The sequence below is a fragment of the Carcharhinus amblyrhynchos genome, chromosome 5 (genome assembly GCF_965287045.1).
Source record: "Carcharhinus amblyrhynchos chromosome 5, sCarAmb.v2.hapA, whole genome shotgun sequence".
NCBI classification, from domain to species: Eukaryota; Metazoa; Chordata; class Chondrichthyes; order Carcharhiniformes; family Carcharhinidae; genus Carcharhinus; species Carcharhinus amblyrhynchos.
This window is the reverse complement of record NC_137328.1, coordinates 127,419,429-127,433,487: the sequence shown is the minus strand read 5'-3', so window position 1 is coordinate 127,433,487 and position 14,059 is coordinate 127,419,429.

The following is a 14,059-nucleotide window of genomic DNA, read 5'->3' as shown; positions in this document are numbered from 1 at the left end:
TTATTTATAGTGGAACTAAGATGCGTTCTGTATATTCTTTGATAATTGACAGTTCTGTTGGTATCAGATAGATCTTAGAAACAAATAAAAATGAAGCTTACCTGTGGTCTTGAAGGTCATGGCCATCTCCTTTCCAGCATCATATTTTTCCATCGATAAAGTTCCATTGTCATTGGCATGGAGGTATTGGTGTGGAGATGTGAATGATTCAAATGCACTGTATTTGGCAAACCATTTATTCTTATGGACTACAAATGAGACTTGCTTCCGAAACAAATCACTCATTTGCCATTTCTCCAAAGTAACTGTCCCATTGTCGTAGTAACGGACAAAGTAGTTTGGGTGTTTCACGGATTCCAGGGACATATATTTATCTGAATCTTAAGAGAAAAGGTAAGCAAGACAGAACAGCTTTAAGAGATAGTCTGGTCTATAAAATGTAAAGCTATGGCAATAGATTAGACTGGAGACAGATAACAGATGAAAAACCCAATGAAACATCAAGCATTTCACTCTGTAATGAGCTACACATACATGTTCAAATTCATATATCCAGCTCAGATTTTGCTCAGTTTTTTTGATGAATTGTCCTCTCAGGGATGAAAAGCAGCGTGCAGCCCACCGGCTGTTCTGCCAGCGTTTCCCATCATATGTTACCAAAACATCAAGGAAGGAGGTCACATGATATCACGCCAGCAGGGCAAGCTGTGGATGCCTCGCCAACCACCTTGGTTCTTGTCAGATTGGGGCACCTTTATAATGGGTGCTCCAGTGTGAAAAGCGTAAAAATAGAATGGAGGCACCCCCCCTTACCTCTTCCCAACACAGACCCCCACCCAACCACAGAAGGCCCCTTCCACCATGAACACCAACCCCATAGGGACATGGAACTCACTTCCACCTCTCACTCCTACTCACAGACATCTCCCCATGGAATCCCACCTGGCAGTGCCAGAGAACAATGCTCAGGCATGACCCTTTTGCCCTGGGGGCTATACTTGCGCGTGTGTCTCTGGTGGGTTCAGTTCCGCAATTTTATAACCTGTTATAAACTGTGCTGACATGACATCATGCTGTTGGGCGTGGGGGTGGGGGGGGGGGAGCTGTGGACTTTCCAACATGGGGGAATGTTACAGTGGGAAGGCCCGCTAATTATATTTAAATGTTTATTAAAGGGTTCCTGAACTCTATTACATCGCAGGCAGGAGGTGGAACCTACTGTTCTGGGAAATGTCACTGGTGGAAATTCTGCTTTCGGCTCGCATTAAATTTTTTCAGGACATTTTTTCTGGATTCAGGTAGGAGAACTGACATTGTTTACCAATTAAAATCTGCAGGTGTCAGAGAATAAACTTTCTCTACTGGATTTACGTAGTTAGGTAGTAATTTACTTAGTAACAACGGAAGAAACTTCAGGTGCAATGAACTAATGAGTTCCTGATCTTGCTGACAGGTGGAACATTATTGGCTAAGGTAACAATGTGTAATATTGTAGTTGGACCCTTCAGTTTGAGTGACAGGCTGGGCAGGGAATTGAAGTGTTCAGAAGAGTATATCAATCTCACATTTGTACTGCTATGTCAGAGACTGTAGTCAGCACTCACCGACTATCTTTTCTCCTGATGCATGCATTAGCAATAAAACTTTCTTTCGTTCTTTGAATACATGCTGTCTTTCATGATCTCTGTATTGGTTGAGTGAAGTCAGCTGAGTCCAAGATCCCGTAGAGGGACAATCAGAAAATTCCTCTTACATCACCTGTGGGCATTTAGGAGTCAACCACATTGTTGTGGGTCTGGAGTCGCATGTCAGGCCAGACCAGGTAAGGACAGCAGATTTCCTTCCTTAAAGGACTTAGTGAACCAGATGGGCTTTTACAACAATCAACAATAGTTTTATGGTCATCAGTAGTCTTTTAAGTCTAGATTTTTACTGAATTTAAATTTCACCATCTGCCATGGTGGGATTTCGAACCCAGGTCCCCCTGGGTCTCTGGAACACTAGTCGAGCAACAATACCACTATGCCACCACCTCTCCAAGCTGTGTTGGAACAGCTTGGCTATGGATGCAGGAAGCACTGGGAGCACAAGTCTTCTGTACTACTGTTGGAATATTGTCAGGGCTCACAGCCTTTACAGTATCCAGTGCCTTCAGCCATCCTGACATCATGTGATTGAATCAAATCAATTGAATACTTGACATCAGTCTATTGTCTGCTGTTTTCACTGTTTGGCCTGCAAGTAGTTCTGCATCCCACTTTCACCAGGTTGACACCTCATTTTTAAGTAAACCTGGTACTGCTTCGGTCATGCTCTCCTGCACTCTTCATTGATCTCCTGGCAGGTAATAGTAGGGTGGGCAGTATGTCATGCCATGAGGTTACAAATTGTCAATGGGCACAATTCTACTGCTGCTGATGGCCCACAGCGCCTCATGGATAGAATCATAATATCCCTACAGTGCAGAAAGAGGCGATTTGACCCATCAAACCTGCACTGACAACAATCCCACCCAGACCCTATCCCCATAACCCCACGTATTTAACCTATTAATTTCCATGATACTAAGGGGCAATTGAGCATGGCCAATCAACTTAACTTGCACATCTTTAGGTGTCCAGTCATGAGTTGTTTGATCTTTTTGAAATCTATCCCTTTTAGAAGTAGACAGTATCAAATATGATGGAGGGTATCCTCAATGTGAAGCTGGAAAATCATCTCCAGAAGGACTGTCTGATGGTTACTCTTATTGTCATGGACTGATGCCTCTGTGGTAGGAAGACCTCAGTCCAATTCAAATAACCATGTCCTTTAAGAACCAGCCAGCTCAGTCAACAGTAATATTATTGATTTACTCTTGGTAATGGAGATTGAAGTTCCCTATCCAGAGTACACTCTGTGCCCTTGCCACTCTCAGTGCTTCCTCTAAATGGTATTCAAATTGGGAGTACTGATTCATTAGCTGAGGTTGATGGGTGCGGTCCATGGTAATCAGTGTGAGGTTTCCTTGTCTATGTTTTGCCTTATGCCATGAGTCTTCATGGGGTTGGGGCTTGATATTGAGGACTCCCAGGGTAATGCCCACCCATAGTATACTACGATGTCGCTACCTCTACTGGATCAGTCCTGCTGGTGAGACAGGACATACCCAGGTTTGGATATAGCAGGATTGGAGAGTTTAGATCAAATACACTATTTGTGGAATCACTTAGCTGTTTAGTACAGAAGTAGCCCTGTGTTGTAGCTTCATCAGATTGACATCTCATTTTTAGATGTACCTGGTGTTGCTCATGACATGCTCTCTTGAACTTTAAAGTTTAAAGTTTATTTATTAGTGTCACAAGTAGGCTTACATTAACACTGCAATGAAGTTTTTTTTAACAGTACAGCACAGTTACAGGCCCTTTGGCCCTCAACGTTGTGCTAAGCTATGTCCGAACCCAAGATCAAACTATCCCACTCCCTTTCATTCTGGAGTGCTCCATGTGCCTATCCAATAACCGCTTGAAAGTTCCTAAAGTGTCTGACTCCACTATCACAGTAGGCAGAGCTTTCCACATCCCAACAACTCTGAGTAAAGAATCTACCTCAGGCAACCGTCCCATATCTCCCACCATGACCTTATAGTTATGCCCCTAGTAACAGCCACATCCATCCAAGGAAATAGTCTCTGAACGTCCACTCTATCTAACTCCCTCGTCATCTTATAAACTTCTATTAAGTCGCCTCTCATCCTCCTCCTCCGCTATAAAGGGAAAAGCCCCAGCTCCCTCAACCTTTCCTCATAAGACCTACCCTCCAAACCAGGCAGTTTCCTGGTAAATCTCCTCTGCACTCTCTCCAATGCTTCCACATCCTTCTTATAGTGAGGTGACCAGAACTGCACACAATATTCCAAATGTGGTCTCACCAAGGTCCCTTACAGTTGCAGCATAACCCCACGACTCTTAAACTCAAACCCCCTGTTTAATAAACGCTAACACACTATAAGCCTTCTTCATGGCTCTATCCACTTGAGTGGCAACCTTCAGAGATCTGTGGATATGAACCCCAAGATCTCTCTGTTCCTTCACATTCCTCAGAACCCTGCCATTGACCCTGTAATCCGCATTCACGTTTGTCCTACCAAAATGAATCATCTCACACTTATCAGGGTTAAACTCCATCTGCCACTTTTTTGCCCAGCTCTGAATCCTATTAATGTCGCTTTGCAGCTTACAAGAGCCCTCCACCTCAACTACTATTCCACCAATCTTGGTGTCATCAGCAAATTTACTAACCCATCCTTCAGCCCCCTCTTCCAAGTCATTGATAAAAATCACAAATAGCACCGGATGCAGCACTGATCCCTGTGGTACACTGCTGGTAACTGGCCTCCAGTCTGAAAATTTTCCCTCCACCGCCACCCTCTGTCTTCTATGATACAGCCAGTTATTTATCCAATTGGCCAAATTTCCCTCTATCCCACACCTCCTTACTTTCTTCATGAGCCTACCATGGGGAATCTTATCAAATGCCTTGCTAAAATCCATGTATACGACATTAACTGCTCTACCTTCATCTACACACTTAGTTACCTCCTCAAAGAATTCAATCAAATTTATGTGGCAAGACTTACCCCTCACAAATCCATGCTGACTATTTTGGATTAAGCTGCATCTTTCCAAATGGTCATAAATCCTATCCCTCAGGACCTTTTCCATTAACTTACCGACCACCGAAGTAAGACTAACAGGCCTATAATTACCAGGGTCATTCCTATTTCCTTTCTTGAAGAGAGGAACAACATTTGCCACTCTCCAGTCCTGTGGCACAATCCTCGGGGACAGTGAGGATCCAAAGATCAAAGCTAAAGGCTCCGCAATCTCATCCCTTGCCTCTCAAAGTATCCTAGGATGTATCCCATCTGGTCCAGGGGACTTATCGACCCTCAGATTTTTCAAAATACATCTTTCCTCAGAAAATCTACCTCCTCCAACCTATCAGCCTGTATCACACTCTCATCCTCAAAAACATGGCCCCTCACCTTAGTGAACACTGAAGAAAAGAATTCATTTAACGCCTCACCTATCTTTTCTGACTCCATGCACAAGTTCCCATTACTATCCTTGCATGGCCCTAACCTCACCTTGGTCATTCTTTTATTTGTCACAAAAGAATAAAAAGCCTTGGGGTTTTCCTTGATTCGACCTGCTAAGGACTTCTCATGCCCCCTCTTAGCTCTCCTAAACCCTTTTTTTAATTCATTCCTTGCTACCTTGTAACCTTCAAGCAACCCAACTGAACTTTGTTTTCTTATCCTTACATACACTTCCTTTTTCCTCTTGAAAGACATTCAACCTCCTTTGTGAACCATGGCTGACAGGGACATACCTATCAAGGACGCTCAGTATCTGTTCCCTGAACAAGCTCTACTTTTCATTTGTGCCTTTACCTGACAGTTTCTGTTCCCATCTTATGCTCCCTAATTCTTGCCTAATCGCATCATAATTACCCCTGCCCCAATTGTAAACCTTGCCCTGCTGTGTGACCTTATCCCTCTCCACTGCAATAATGAATTGTGGCCACTATCTCCTAAGTGCTCTCCCTCAAACAAATCTAAAACTTGGCCCGGTTCATTACCCAGTACCAAGTCCGATGTGGACCCCCTCCTTGTTGGCTTATCCACATATTGTGTCAGGAAACGCTTCTGCACACACTGTACAAAAAGTGCCCCATCCTGCCTATTTCACCTACAAAGGTTCCAATCAATATCTGGAAAGTTAAAGTCACACATGATAACTACCCTGTGACCTCTACGACTATCCATAATCTGCTTTGCTCTTTCCTCCTCCACATCTGTATTACTATTTGGGGGCCTATAGAAAACTCCTAACAACATGACCAATCCTTTCCTATTTCTAACTTCAGCCCATGTTACCTCAGTAGGCAGATCCCCCTCAAAAGTTACTTTGAAAATCCCCTAGAACTTTTTATTGAACTAGGGTTGACACCCTAGCTTGGTGGTAGTGGTAAAGTGGGAGATATGCTGGGAAATTGTCATTGAGTACATATGCCGCGTGACCTATTCCTCCTCAAATGCAGTGACGGAATAATACAGCACGGAAGCAGGCCTTTCAGCCCAAAAGGTCCATGCCAACTATCTAGCCTGCCCAGCTAATCTGAGTTGCAGCATCTGGCTTATATCCCTCTAATCCTTCCCCATCCAAGTACATGTCCAAATGTTTTTTTAAAAATCTCGCTGTAGTACCTGCCCCATCTACTTACCCTTTTGGCTCATTCCATATAAACACCAGCCTCTGTGTGATGAAAATGCCCCTCAGGTCCCTTTTAAATACTTTCCATCTCATCTTAAGCCGATCCCCTCTAGTTTTCAATTACCGTTCGCTGGGAAACAATACTATGTGTGTTCACTCCATCTATGCCATTCGTGATTTTTGTGCATCACAATAATGTCACCCCCTCATTCTCCGATGTACCGAGAATAAAACCCTAATCTGGCCAACCGCTCCCTTTAACTCAGGCCCATTAGTTGTGCCAACATCCTCGTAAATCTTCTTTGCACTCCTTCCAGTTTATCAATGTCTTTTCTACAACAGGGTAACAAGAACTGTACAAATATCCAAAGTGCGGCCTTACCAACCAATTACACAACTGTAATTTAATGTCTCAACTCAAAAACTCAGTGGCCTGACTGATGAAGGCCAGTGTGCTAAACATCTTCTTCACCATTCTGTCTATCAATGACACCACTTTCAATGAACAATGTAGTTGTATTCCTACGTCCTCCTGATCCTCAACACTCTGACCATTCACTGTAAAAGTCTTACCCTTATTTGACTTTCCAAAATGCATACTTACCTGTATTGAAATCTATTTGCCAAACTCAGCCCAATTTGCTAACTGTTTTAGATCCCCTTTGTATTTTTGGATAACCTTCTTTGTTATCAATGAAAACTCCTAATTTAGTATCATCTGCAAACCTACTAAACGCTCACATCGAAATCATTTATATAAATAGTGAATAACAAGTGTCCCAGCACTGACCCCTGGTGCACACCACGAGTCACAGGCCTCTGTCCAAGAAGCAACCTTTGACCATTACCCTCAGCTTCCATCAACGCAATTTTGAGTCCAATTAGCTACTTCACCCTAGATCCCGCTCCATTTACCTTTCCAAGCTAGACTGTCAATAGGCCTCGCTAAAATCCATATAAAAACCATCAACTGCCCTACCTCATCCATCCTCTTTGGTACCTCTTCAAAAAAAAAGTATTCATCAGACATGAATCCTATGCATAAAACTGTGCTGATTATTCCAAATCAGACCTTGACTGTACAAATGTTGAATCCATCTGTCCTTCAGAACACCATCTAGTAACTTATCCACCACTGATGTGAGGCTCGCTGGCCTGCAATTCTCTGGTTTGCCTTTGCTACCCTTCATAAACAACTAAACTGAATCCCAGGATTCACTTTTAATTTTGATCCAGATTCAGAAGCTGTCCTCATTTCCAAGATCCAGACAGGTTTTCCCTCTCTCCCTCCCTGATATTATAAATTCTTTTGGCTCGCTGGAATGAGGTCTACTTGCCTTCCTGCAGTGGGAATTATGTCTATTGCAGTGGTTTGCTGGCTAGTAGCAAGAGGCCAGCAGTGGCATTATGCCTACCTAGAATCGTTTGGAAGTTACAAGGCTGAGAAGTCAACGTTTCTTTTAACTGACATTCCTCATATTTGGAACTATTCTTGTGAAACTTTTCCACACTTTTTCTAACACCTTCACAACTTTTTCCAAATTCGAAGCCCAGAACTGAATGAAATAGTCCAGCAGAGGTTAAACTAGTGTTTGGCGATCAAATGGAGGGTCATCTAGAGTCAAAACATTGGTTCTATTCTCTCTCCAGAGAGGCTGTCAGACCTGCTGAGTTTCTCCAGCATTTTCTGTTTTTGTTTCAGATTCCAGCATCTGCAGTATTTTGCCTTTAAAGGTATGCTTTATTATCTGCCACAATAAACCAGGTAACAACAGATCATTTAGTGTAAAATCTGGTATGGGCAAACACAAACCCCAGTTTTATCATAACGCTCCTAACTCTATTCGCCAATAACTTCAACGGAAAGGGTCTAAAGCAGACATCCAATCTGAACCTGTCCCATTTCTGCAGGATAAAGATTAACATTCAGGTTTTAAAATGATTAAGAAAAAAATAGTGCTTATATTTTTGTAAAAGGAGTTGAGGCCAGTATAGATCAGCAGTGAAATAAAAAGAGAAAATGCTGGAAAATCTCAGTAGATTTGGCAGCACCTGTAAGAGAGAAAAGAGCTGACATTTTGAGTCCAGATGACCCTTTGACGCCAGCTTTTTTCTCTCCTTAAAGATGCTGCCAGACCTGCTGAGATTTTCCAGCATTTTCTCTTTTGGTTTCAGATTCCAGCATCCGCAGTAATTTGCTTTTATATAGATCAGAATGATTGTACTGAATGGCAGAGCAGGTTGAAGGGGTTGGTGGCCACTCCTGCTTCTATTTCCTGTGTGTAGAACTGAATGTGTTAATCAAATCTGAAAATTTATTGAAGAATGCACAGGCAACCTTCAGAGATACATTTATAATGTTGGAAATCTGAACACATTTAGTCTTTGGGTATAGACAAAATTTCTAGTATCTAAATACGCTGAACCTTACTGGAAATAGATTTGTCAAGGGCTGGGGTAACCAAAAAGCTCATCTGCAGTACTCTTGTGTTGTTAAACTTTTCAAGTAATAGTCTTTTGTTGGTGTAATCTGTGGAAATGGTGAGGCCATTCATATTGCTGATGAAATGTGGTTCGCTTCCATACACTGAAAAAAAAAGAACAAGAGTTATTCATAATTTTTATGTGAAAATCTGACCTCACAAACTGTACAATTTATTCAGTACAACATGCTGTGCAGTATTCTTGGTGAGAAGGGGGAAGGATAATTTTGTTACCTGCACCAACTAAAAAAAAAATTGGTAAAAAGGGTAACATTTACATTTAACTAATGTAGTGGAATTGTGGTTCCAAATACTCAAATTAAATCTGAAGGAGGTACATTTGTTAAATATTGTTAAAGATTATCCTACATACCTCTGTTATAATATTCACAATGAGATGCTGAAACAAGAAAGAAAATAAATTAGTTTTCAATTACAAATAATTTTAGAGAACAAAGAGAATAAAAAAAGATAAAATCTCTTGTAGTACTACTTTTACTTTTGTAGATAGTTTAATATTTTGTTAACCCTGATAAGTGTGAGGTGAATCATTTTGGTAGGACAAACTTGAATGTGGGTTACAGGGTCAGCGGCAGGATTCTGAGAAATGTGAAGGAACAGAGAGATCTTGGGATTCATATCCACAGATCTCTGAAGGCTGCCACTCAAGTGGATAGAGCCATGAAGAAGGCTTATAGTGTGTTAGCATTTATTAACAGGAGGTTTGAGTTTAAGAGTCTTGGGGTTATGCTGCAACTGTAAGGAACCTTGGTGAGACCACATTTGGAATATTGTCTTCAGTTCTGGTCATCTCACTATAAGAAGGATGTGGAATCATTGGAGAGATGATTGTAGATGGGTCTTTTTCTGAATGGAGGTGGGTCACCAGTGGAGTGCTCCAGAGATCTGTTCTAGGATCCCAGCTGTTTGTCATTTTCATAAATGACCTGGATGAGGAAGTGGAGAAATGGGTTGGTAGGTTTGCTGATGACACGAAGGTTGGTGGTGTTGTGGATAGTCTGGCGGGATGTCAGAAGTTGCAGCAAGACATAGATAGGCGGAGAAGTGGCAGATGGACTTCAACCCACATAAATGTGTAGTGGTCCATTTTGGCAGGTCCAATGGGATGGAGGAGTACAATATCAAGGGTAGGACTCTTAGCAATGTAGAGGAGCAGAAGGACCTTGGGGTCTGGGTCCATAGTACTCTTAAGTCGGCCTCACAGGTGGAGGATATGGTCGAGAAGGCGTATGGTGTGCTCGCTTCATTAATCGAGGGATTGAGTTTAGGAGTTGGGAGATAATTCTGCAACTTTACAAGACCCTTGTCAGACCCCACTTGGAGTACTGTGCGCAGTTCTGGTCACCTCACTACAAGAAGGATGTGGAAGCTATTGAAAGGGTACAGAGGAGATTTACAAGGATGTTGTCTGGATTGGGTGGCAAGCCTTTTGAGGATAGGTTGAGGGAGCTAGATCTTTTCTCCCTGGAGAGATGAAGGTTGAGAGGTGATCTGATAGAGGCTTAGAATACAGATAGGGTGGATTCTCGGAGGCTATTTCCCAGGGCTGAAATGGTCGCTATGAGAGGACACAGGTTTAAGGTGCTGGGGAGTAGGTACAGAGGAGATGTTAGGGGTAGGTTTTTCACTCAGAGGCTGGTGAGTGAGTGGAACCGACTGCCGTCGGTGGTGGTGGAGGCTAACTCACTGGGGCCTTTTAAGAGACTTCTGGCTGAGTACATAAGATTTAATGGGATTCAGGGTTATAGATAGGCCTGGTAGGTAGGGATATGATCGGCACAACTTGTGGGCCGAAGGGCCTGTTTGTGCTGTAGTATTCTATGTTCTATATTCTAGAGTACAGAGGAGATTTAACAGGATGCTGCCTGGTTTGGAGGCAGTGTATACAATACTTTCTTTCTGCTTTTCACACCAAAATACATCACTTCACATTTAGCCACATTTTACTGCATCTGCACATGTTCACCTACTCACTCAACTTGTTTAAATCATCTTGAAGTCTCCTTGCATCCTCCACACAACTCACAATCCCGCCCAGTTTTGTGTTGTCAACAAACTTGGAAATGTTACATTTAATTCCCTCATAAGGTAATTTATATATATCATAAATAGCTTGGGTCCAAGCACTGATCCATGTGGAACCTCACTAGTCACTAGCTGACACTCAGAAAAAGACCCATTTATTCTCACTCTATTCCATATCTGTCAACCAATTCTTAATCCATGCCAACACATAACTCCCAGTCCCTGTGCTTTAATTTTGCCCACGAACCTCTTCTGAGGGACCTCATCAAAAGATTTCTGAAAGTCCAAATACACCACTGGTTCTCCCTTATCTGCTTACATCCACTACTACTCCCTTATTTACTACTTACATCCTCAGAAATGTATGAATAAGTAATAGTAATGACATTAATTAATACTGTCACAAAGATTGGCGTATGCTAGACTGGCACTAGAACCTTCAAACTTGCCAGCTGAGACTAAGCAGATGAATCAGTTGCTGACCCGCCAGAAGATTTGGAGGGGAATTCGCCTGCACATAGTTTGATTTTCAAATGCTGAATCTGACACAGGATCTGATTGACAGGCCAGTGCCCACTGAAGCAGCCCGCCATCGCACTTCATGTCAAAAAGGGAGAATTTCGCCCTTAGGGTGGGATTTTACAGCCTCACTCATCCCGAAACCATAAAATCCAAGGTCAATGATCGTTTCAATGGTCTCCACCGCTCTGATTCCTGCAGCCTCAGTTTCCAGAGCAGAAATTCCATCTCAGAAATTTCCATTTATCAGCCCTTTATCCTGATACTCAAAGAACAAAGAAAATTACAGCACAGGAACAGGCCCTTCAGCCCTCCAAACCTGTACCGAACATGCTGCCTGACTTAACTAAAACCCCCTATGCTTCCGGGGACCATATCCCTCTATTCCCATCACATTCATGTACTTGTTAAGATGCCCCTTAAAAGCCAGTACCATATCTGCTTCCACTACCTCCCCGAGCAATGAGTTCCAGGCACCCACCACTCTCTACGTAAAAAATCTGCCTCGTACATCTCTCTTAAAACTTGTCTCTCGCACCTGAAACCAATGCCCTCTAGTAATTGACCCTGGGAAAAAGCTTCTGACTATCCACTTTGTCCATGCCTCATAATCTTGCTGATTTCTATCAGGTCTCCCCTCAACCTCCGTCGTTTCAGTGAAAACAAACCAAATTTCTCCAACCTCTCCTTATAGCTAATGCCGTCCATATCAGGCAACATCCTGGTAAATCTTTTCTCTCTAAAGCCTCCACATCCTTCTGGTAGTGTGGTGACCAGAATTGAACACTATATTCCAAGTGCGGCCTTACTAAGGTTTTATAAAGCTGCAACATGACTTGCCAATTTTTAAACTCAATATCCCGGCCGATGAAGGCAAGCGTGCCGTATGCCTTCTTGACTACCTTCTCCACTTGCATTGCACTTTCAGTAACATATGTACCTGTGCACCCAGATCTCTCTGACTATCAATACCTTTCAGGGTTCTGCCATTTACTGTATATTTCCTATCTGTATTCGATCTTCCAAAATGTATTACCTCACATTTGTCCGGATTAAACTCCATCTGCCAACTTTCCACCCTAGCCTCCAATAGATCTATATCCTGCTATATCCTCTGATGGTCCTCATTGTTATCCGGAAATCCAACAACCTTTGTGTCATCTGCAAACTTACTAATCAATCCAGTTACATTTTCCTCCAAACGATTTATATATACTGCAAACAGCAAAGGTCCCAGCACTGATCCCTGAGGAACACCACTTGTCACAGCCCTCCATTCAGAAATGCACCCTTCCATTGCTACCCTCTGTCTTCTTTGACTGAGCCACGTTTCTATCCACCTTGCCAGCTCACCTCTGACCCGATATGACTTCACCTTCTGAACCAGTCTGCCATGACGAACCTTGTCAAAGGCCTTACTGAAGTCCATGTAGACAACATCTACTGCCCTACCCTCATCAATCTCTTTGTCACTTCCTCAAAAATCTCAATCAAGTTCTAGATTTCCCAGTTAGAGGCAAGAGCAATTATCTACTCTGTCAGAGGTGGTGTGATATAGTGGTCTTGTCACTGGAGTAACAACTGAAAGACCCAGGACAAAATCTGGAGACCTGGGTTTAAATCCTGCCATGGCAGATGGTGAAATTTAAATTCAATAAAAATCTAGGAATTAAACCATAAAACCATTATCAATCATAAAAGTATATTTGATTTGATTTATTATTGTCACATGTATTAACATACAGTGAAAAGTATTGTTTCTTGCGTGCCAGGCAGACAAAGCATACCATTCATAGAGAAGGAAAGGAGACAGTGCAGAATGTAATGTTACAGTCAGAGCTAGGGTGTAGAAAAAGATCAACTTAATGCAAGGTAAGTCCATTCAAAAGTCTGACAGCAGCAGGGTAGAAGCTGTTCTTGAGTCAGTTGGTACGTGACCTCAGACTTTTGTATCTTTTTCCTGACAGAAGCGGGTGGAAGAGAGAATGTCCAGGGTATGTGGGGTCCTTAATTATGCTGGCTGTTTTGCCGAAGCAGCAGGAAGCGTAGACAGAGTCAATGGATGGGAGGCTGGTTTGTGTGATGGACTGGGCTTCATTCATGAACCTTTAGTTTCTTGCAGTTTTGGGCAGAGCAGGAGCCCATACCAAGCTGTGATACAATCAAAAGGAATGATTTCTATTGTCCACCTGTAAAAGTTGGTGAGAGTCATAGCTGATATGCCAAATTTCCTGAGTCTTCTGAAAAAGTAGAGTTGTTGGTGGGCTTTCTTAACTATAGTGTCAGCATGGGCAGACCAGGACCGGTTATTGGTGATCTGGACACCTAAAATTAGAAGCTCTCAACCATTTCTAATTCATCCCCATTGACGTAGACAAGGGCATGTTCTCCACTACACTTGCTGAAGTTGATGACTATCTCCTTTGTTTTGTTGGCATTGAGGGAAAGATTATTATCATTGCACCAGTTCACCAGACTCTTTATCTCATTCCTGTACTCTGACTCGTCGTTGTTTGAGATATGATGCACTGCAATGGTGTCATTAGCAAATTTGAAAATTGTGTTGGAGAGGAATGTGTCCACACAGTCATGGAGAGTATAGTAGGGAGCTGAGGATGAGCCTTGTGGAGCACCAGTGTTGAGGATGATCATGGAGAAGGTGTTGATGCCTATCCTTACTGATTGCAGTCTGTGGGTTAGGAAGTTCAAGATCCAACCGCAAAGGGAGGTGCCAAGGCCCATGCCACGGAGTTT